The sequence below is a fragment of the Ammospiza caudacuta genome, chromosome 19 (genome assembly GCF_027887145.1).
Source record: "Ammospiza caudacuta isolate bAmmCau1 chromosome 19, bAmmCau1.pri, whole genome shotgun sequence".
Classification (NCBI taxonomy): Eukaryota; Metazoa; Chordata; class Aves; order Passeriformes; family Passerellidae; genus Ammospiza; species Ammospiza caudacuta.
Window position 1 is genome coordinate 164,002 of NC_080611.1, and position 7,518 is coordinate 171,519.

Below are 7,518 nucleotides of genomic sequence, written 5' to 3' on the forward strand. Positions count from 1 at the left end.
CAGCCAGGAATTAGGCATGTCCCCAAGGAAAAAGCTGTGGAGGCAGGCATGTTGTGGTACTTTTGCGCTCTTCTTGGCTAGTCCTTCGCAGCTGCTGTGTTCTTGGAACTCAGGGCTTTCTGGTTAATAGAACCCTTACCCTAGGCGTAACTCAAACCTTAAGCCTAGGAAGGAAAATCAGCCTATGGTTCGGGATGCTCTCGTGGAAATATCAGTGGTGGCAGCCAAGTTGCGTCACTTTTGCGCTCCCCTTGGGATGCCTTTCGCAGCTGCAGTGTGCCTGGAGCCCAGGGCTTCCTGGTTTTAAAAGTCCTAGGCCTAAGCCTAACAGTAACCCTAGGAAGGTAAATCAGCCGGGTATTAGGGTTCTTCCTAAGGGAAAAGCCATGAAAGCAGCCATGTTGTGGCACTTCTGCACTCCCTTTGGGATGCCTTTGGCAGATGAAGTAAGCCTGGAACTCAGGGCTTCCTGGTTAAAGAAATCCAAGCCCTAGGCTGAACCCTAACCCTAGGCAGATAAATCAGCCTAGGTATAGGGATGGTGCCAAGGAAAAAGCTGTGAAAGCTGCCATGTTCTTGCACTTTTTGTACTCCCCTTGGGATGCCTTGAACAGCTGCAGTGTGCCTGGAGCTAAGGGCTTCCTAGTTTTAAAAATCCTAGCCCTAGGCCTAAGCCTAACAGTAACCCTGGGAAGGCAAATCAGCCTGGTGTTAGGCTTCTTGCCAAGGAAAAAGCCGTGAAAGCAGCCATGTTGTGGCACTTTTGCACTCCCTTTTGGATGCCTTTCACAGCTCCAGTGTGCCTGGAACTCAGGGCTTCCTGATTTTAAAAATCCTAGCCCTAGGCCGAACACCAACCCTAAGACGAGAAAGGCAAATCAGCCAGGAATTAGGCATGTCCCCAAGGAAAAAGCTGTGGAGGCAGGCATGTTGTGGTACTTTTGTGCTCTTCTTGCGTAGTCCTTCGCAGCTGCTGTGTTCTTGGAACTCAGGGCTTTCTGGTTAATAGAACCCTTACCCTAGGCGTAACTCAAACCTTAAGCCTAGGAAGGAAAATCAGCCTATGGTTCGGGATGCTCTCATGGAAATATCAGTGGTGGCAGCCAAGTTGCGTCACTTTTGCGCTCCCCTTGGGATGCCTTTCGCAGCTGCAGTGTGCCTGGAGCCCAGGGCTTCCTGGTTTTAAAAGTCCTAGGCCTAAGCCTAACAGTAACCCTAGGAAGGTAAATCAGCCGGGTATTAGGGTTCTTCCTAAGGGAAAAGCCGTGAAAGCAGCCATGTTGTGGCACTTCTGCACTCCCTTTGGGATGCCTTTGGCAGATGAAGTAAGCCTGGAACTCAGGGCTTCCTGGTTAAAGAAATCCAAGCCCTAGGCTGAACCCTAACCCTAGGCAGATAAATCAGCCTAGGTATAGGGATGGTGCCAAGGAAAAAGCTGTGAAAGCTGCCATGTTCTTGCACTTTTTGCACTCCCCTTGGGATGCCTTGAACAGCTGCAGTGTGCCTGGAGCTAAGGGCTTCCTAGTTTTAAAAATCCTAGCCCTAGGCCTAAGCCTAACAGTAACCCTGGGAAGGGAAATCAGCCTGGTGTTAGGCTTCTTGCCAAGGAAAAAGCCGTGAAAGCAGCCATGTTGTGGCACTTTTGCACTCCCTTTTGGATGCCTTTCACAGCTCCAGTGTGCCTGGAACTCAGGGCTTCCTGATTTTAAAAATCCTAGCCCTAGGCCGAACCCCAACCCTAAGACGAGAAAGGCAAATCAGCCAGGAATTAGGCATGTCCCCAAGGAAAAAGCTGTGGAGGCAGGCATGTTGTGGTACTTTTGCGCTCTTCTTGGCTAGTCCTTCGCAGCTGCTGTGTTCTTGGAACTCAGGGCTTTCTGGTTAATAGAACCCTTACCCTAGGCGTAACTCAAACCTTAAGCCTAGGAAGGAAAATCAGCCTATGGTTCGGGATGCTCTCATGAGAATAGCAGCAGAATCAGCCAAGTTGCGTCACTTTTGCGCTCCCCTTGGGATGCCTTTCGCAGCTGCAGTGTGCCTGGAGCCCAGGGCTTCCTGGTTTTAAAAGTCCTAGGCCTAAGCCTAACAGTAACCCTAGGAAGGTAAATCAGCCGGGTATTAGGGTTCTTCCTAAGGGAAAAGCCGTGAAAGCAGCCATGTTGTGGCACTTCTGCACTCCCTTTGGGATGCCTTTGGCAGATGAAGTAAGCCTGGAACTCAGGGCTTCCTGGTTAAAAAAATCCAAGCCCTAGGCTGAACCCTAACCCTAACCCTAGGCAGATAAATCAGCCTAGGTATAGGGATGGTGCCAAGGAAAAAGCTGTGAAAGCTGCCATGTTGTTGCACTTTTGTACTCCCCTTGGGATGCCTTGAACAGCTGCAGTGTGCCTGGAGCTAAGGGCTTCCTAGTTTTAAAAATCCTAGCCCTAGGCCTAAGCCTAACAGTAACCCTGGGAAGGCAAATCAGCCTGGTGTTAGGCTTCTTGCCAAGGAAAAAGCCGTGAAAGCAGCCATGTTGTGGCACTTTTGCACTTCCTTTTGGATGCCTTTCACAGCTCCAGTGTGCCTGGAACTCAGGGCTTCCTGATTTTAAAAATCCTAGCCCTAGGCCGAACCCCAGCCCTAAGACGAGAAAGGCAAATCAGCCAGGAATTAGGCATGTCCCCAAGGAAAAAGCTGTGGAGGCAGGCATGTTGTGGTACTTTTGCGCTCTTCTTGGCTAGTCCTTCGCAGCTGCTGTGTTCTTGGAACTCAGGGCTTTCTGGTTAATAGAACCCTTACCCTAGGCGTAACTCAAACCTTAACCCTAGGAAGGAAAATCAGCCTATGGTTCGGGATGGTCTCATGGAAATATCAGTGGTGGCAGCCAAGTTGCGTCACTTTTGCGCTCCCCTTGGGATGCCTTTCGCAGCTGCAGTGTGCCTGGAGCCCAGGGCTTCCTGGTTTTAAAAGTCCTAGGCCTAAGCCTAACAGTAACCCTAGGAAGGTAAATCAGCCGGGTATTAGGGTTCTTCCTAAGGGAAAAGCCGTGAAAGCAGCCATGTTGTGGCACTTCTGCACTCCCTTTGGGATGCCTTTGGCAGATGAAGTAAGCCTGGAACTCAGGGCTTCCTGGTTAAAGAAATCCAAGCCCTAGGCTGAAGCCTAACCCTAACCCTAGGCAGATAAATCAGCCTAGGTATAGGGATGGTGCCAAGGAAAAAGCTGTGAAAGCTGCCATGTTCTTGCACTTTTTGTACTCCCCTTGGGATGCCTTGAACAGCTGCAGTGTGCCTGGAGCTAAGGGCTTCCTAGTTTTAAAAATCCTAGCCCTAGGCCTAAGCCTAACAGTAACCCTGGGAAGGCAAATCAGCCTGGTGTTAGGCTTCTTGCCAAGGAAAAAGCCGTGAAAGCAGCCATGTTGTGGCACTTTTGCACTCCCTTTTGGATGCCTTTCACAGCTCCAGTGTGCCTGGAACTCAGGGCTTCCTGATTTTAAAAATCCTAGCCCTAGGCCGAACCCCAACCCTAAGACGAGAAAGGCAAATCAGCCAGGAATTAGGCATGTCCCCAAGGAAAAAGCTGTGGAGGCAGGCATGTTGTGGTACTTTTGCGCTCTTCTTGGCTAGTCCTTCGCAGCTGCTGTGTTCTTGGAACTCAGGGCTTTCTGGTTAATAGAACCCTTACCCTAGGCGTAACTCAAACCTTAAGCCTAGGAAGGAAAATCAGCCTATGGTTCGGGATGCTCTCGTGGAAATATCAGTGGTGGCAGCCAAGTTGCGTCACTTTTGCGCTCCCCTTGGGATGCCTTTCGCAGCTGCAGTGTGCCTGGAGCCCAGGGCTTCCTGGTTTTAAAAGTCCTAGGCCTAAGCCTAACAGTAACCCTAGGAAGGTAAATCAGCCGGGTATTAGGGTTCTTCCTAAGGGAAAAGCCATGAAAGCAGCCATGTTGTGGCACTTCTGCACTCCCTTTGGGATGCCTTTGGCAGATGAAGTAAGCCTGGAACTCAGGGCTTCCTGGTTAAAGAAATCCAAGCCCTAGGCTGAACCCTAACCCTAGGCAGATAAATCAGCCTAGGTATAGGGATGGTGCCAAGGAAAAAGCTGTGAAAGCTGCCATGTTCTTGCACTTTTTGTACTCCCCTTGGGATGCCTTGAACAGCTGCAGTGTGCCTGGAGCTAAGGGCTTCCTAGTTTTAAAAATCCTAGCCCTAGGCCTAAGCCTAACAGTAACCCTGGGAAGGCAAATCAGCCTGGTGTTAGGCTTCTTGCCAAGGAAAAAGCCGTGAAAGCAGCCATGTTGTGGCACTTTTGCACTCCCTTTTGGATGCCTTTCACAGCTCCAGTGTGCCTGGAACTCAGGGCTTCCTGATTTTAAAAATCCTAGCCCTAGGCCGAACACCAACCCTAAGACGAGAAAGGCAAATCAGCCAGGAATTAGGCATGTCCCCAAGGAAAAAGCTGTGGAGGCAGGCATGTTGTGGTACTTTTGTGCTCTTCTTGCGTAGTCCTTCGCAGCTGCTGTGTTCTTGGAACTCAGGGCTTTCTGGTTAATAGAACCCTTACCCTAGGCGTAACTCAAACCTTAAGCCTAGGAAGGAAAATCAGCCTATGGTTCGGGATGCTCTCATGGAAATATCAGTGGTGGCAGCCAAGTTGCGTCACTTTTGCGCTCCCCTTGGGATGCCTTTCGCAGCTGCAGTGTGCCTGGAGCCCAGGGCTTCCTGGTTTTAAAAGTCCTAGGCCTAAGCCTAACAGTAACCCTAGGAAGGTAAATCAGCCGGGTATTAGGGTTCTTCCTAAGGGAAAAGCCGTGAAAGCAGCCATGTTGTGGCACTTCTGCACTCCCTTTGGGATGCCTTTGGCAGATGAAGTAAGCCTGGAACTCAGGGCTTCCTGGTTAAAGAAATCCAAGCCCTAGGCTGAACCCTAACCCTAGGCAGATAAATCAGCCTAGGTATAGGGATGGTGCCAAGGAAAAAGCTGTGAAAGCTGCCATGTTCTTGCACTTTTTGCACTCCCCTTGGGATGCCTTGAACAGCTGCAGTGTGCCTGGAGCTAAGGGCTTCCTAGTTTTAAAAATCCTAGCCCTAGGCCTAAGCCTAACAGTAACCCTGGGAAGGCAAATCAGCCTGGTGTTAGGCTTCTTGCCAAGGAAAAAGCCGTGAAAGCAGCCATGTTGTGGCACTTTTGCACTCCCTTTTGGATGCCTTTCACAGCTCCAGTGTGCCTGGAACTCAGGGCTTCCTGATTTTAAAAATCCTAGCCCTAGGCCGAACCCCAACCCTAAGACGAGAAAGGCAAATCAGCCAGGAATTAGGCATGTCCCCAAGGAAAAAGCTGTGGAGGCAGGCATGTTGTGGTACTTTTGCGCTCTTCTTGGCTAGTCCTTCGCAGCTGCTGTGTTCTTGGAACTCAGGGCTTTCTGGTTAATAGAACCCTTACCCTAGGCGTAACTCAAACCTTAAGCCTAGGAAGGAAAATCAGCCTATGGTTCGGGATGCTCTCATGAGAATAGCAGCAGAATCAGCCAAGTTGCGTCACTTTTGCGCTCCCCTTGGGATGCCTTTTGCAGCTGCAGTGTGCCTGGAGCCCAGGGCTTCCTGGTTTTAAAAGTCCTAGGCCTAAGCCTAACAGTAACCCTAGGAAGGTAAATCAGCCGGGTATTAGGGTTCTTCCTAAGGGAAAAGCCGTGAAAGCAGCCATGTTGTGGCACTTCTGCACTCCCTTTGGGATGCCTTTGGCAGATGAAGTAAGCCTGGAACTCAGGGCTTCCTGGTTAAAGAAATCCAAGCCCTAGGCTGAACCCTAACCCTAACCCTAGGCAGATAAATCAGCCTAGGTATAGGGATGGTGCCAAGGAAAAAGCTGTGAAAGCTGCCATGTTGTTGCACTTTTGTACTCCCCTTGGGATGCCTTGAACAGCTGCAGTGTGCCTGGAGCTAAGGGCTTCCTAGTTTTAAAAATCCTAGCCCTAGGCCTAAGCCTAACAGTAACCCTGGGAAGGCAAATCAGCCTGGTGTTAGGCTTCTTGCCAAGGAAAAAGCCGTGAAAGCAGCCATGTTGTGGCACTTTTGCACTTCCTTTTGGATGCCTTTCACAGCTCCAGTGTGCCTGGAACTCAGGGCTTCCTGATTTTAAAAATCCTAGCCCTAGGCCGAACCCCAGCCCTAAGACGAGAAAGGCAAATCAGCCAGGAATTAGGCATGTCCCCAAGGAAAAAGCTGTGGAGGCAGGCATGTTGTGGTACTTTTGCGCTCTTCTTGGCTAGTCCTTCGCAGCTGCTGTGTTCTTGGAACTCAGGGCTTTCTGGTTAATAGAACCCTTACCCTAGGCGTAACTCAAACCTTAACCCTAGGAAGGAAAATCAGCCTATGGTTCGGGATGGTCTCATGGAAATATCAGTGGTGGCAGCCAAGTTGCGTCACTTTTGCGCTCCCCTTGGGATGCCTTTCGCAGCTGCAGTGTGCCTGGAGCCCAGGGCTTCCTGGTTTTAAAAGTCCTAGGCCTAAGCCTAACAGTAACCCTAGGAAGGTAAATCAGCCGGGTATTAGGGTTCTTCCTAAGGGAAAAGCCGTGAAAGCAGCCATGTTGTGGCACTTCTGCACTCCCTTTGGGATGCCTTTGGCAGATGAAGTAAGCCTGGAACTCAGGGCTTCCTGGTTAAAGAAATCCAAGCCCTAGGCTGAAGCCTAACCCTAACCCTAGGCAGATAAATCAGCCTAGGTATAGGGATGGTGCCAAGGAAAAAGCTGTGAAAGCTGCCATGTTCTTGCACTTTTTGTACTCCCCTTGGGATGCCTTGAACAGCTGCAGTGTGCCTGGAGCTAAGGGCTTCCTAGTTTTAAAAATCCTAGCCCTAGGCCTAAGCCTAACAGTAACCCTGGGAAGGCAAATCAGCCTGGTGTTAGGCTTCTTGCCAAGGAAAAAGCCGTGAAAGCAGCCATGTTGTGGCACTTTTGCACTCCCTTTTGGATGCCTTTCACAGCTCCAGTGTGCCTGGAACTCAGGGCTTCCTGATTTTAAAAATCCTAGCCCTAGGCCGAACCCCAACCCTAAGACGAGAAAGGCAAATCAGCCAGGAATTAGGCATGTCCCCAAGGAAAAAGCTGTGGAGGCAGGCATGTTGTGGTACTTTTGCGCTCTTCTTGGCTAGTCCTTCGCAGCTGCTGTGTTCTTGGAACTCAGGGCTTTCTGGTTAATAGAACCCTTACCCTAGGCGTAACTCAAACCTTAAGCCTAGGAAGGAAAATCAGCCTATGGTTCGGGATGCTCTCGTGGAAATATCAGTGGTGGCAGCCAAGTTGCGTCACTTTTGCGCTCCCCTTGGGATGCCTTTCGCAGCTGCAGTGTGCCTGGAGCCCAGGGCTTCCTGGTTTTAAAAGTCCTAGGCCTAAGCCTAACAGTAACCCTAGGAAGGTAAATCAGCCGGGTATTAGGGTTCTTCCTAAGGGAAAAGCCATGAAAGCAGCCATGTTGTGGCACTTCTGCACTCCCTTTGGGATGCCTTTGGCAGATGAAGTAAGCCTGGAACTCAGG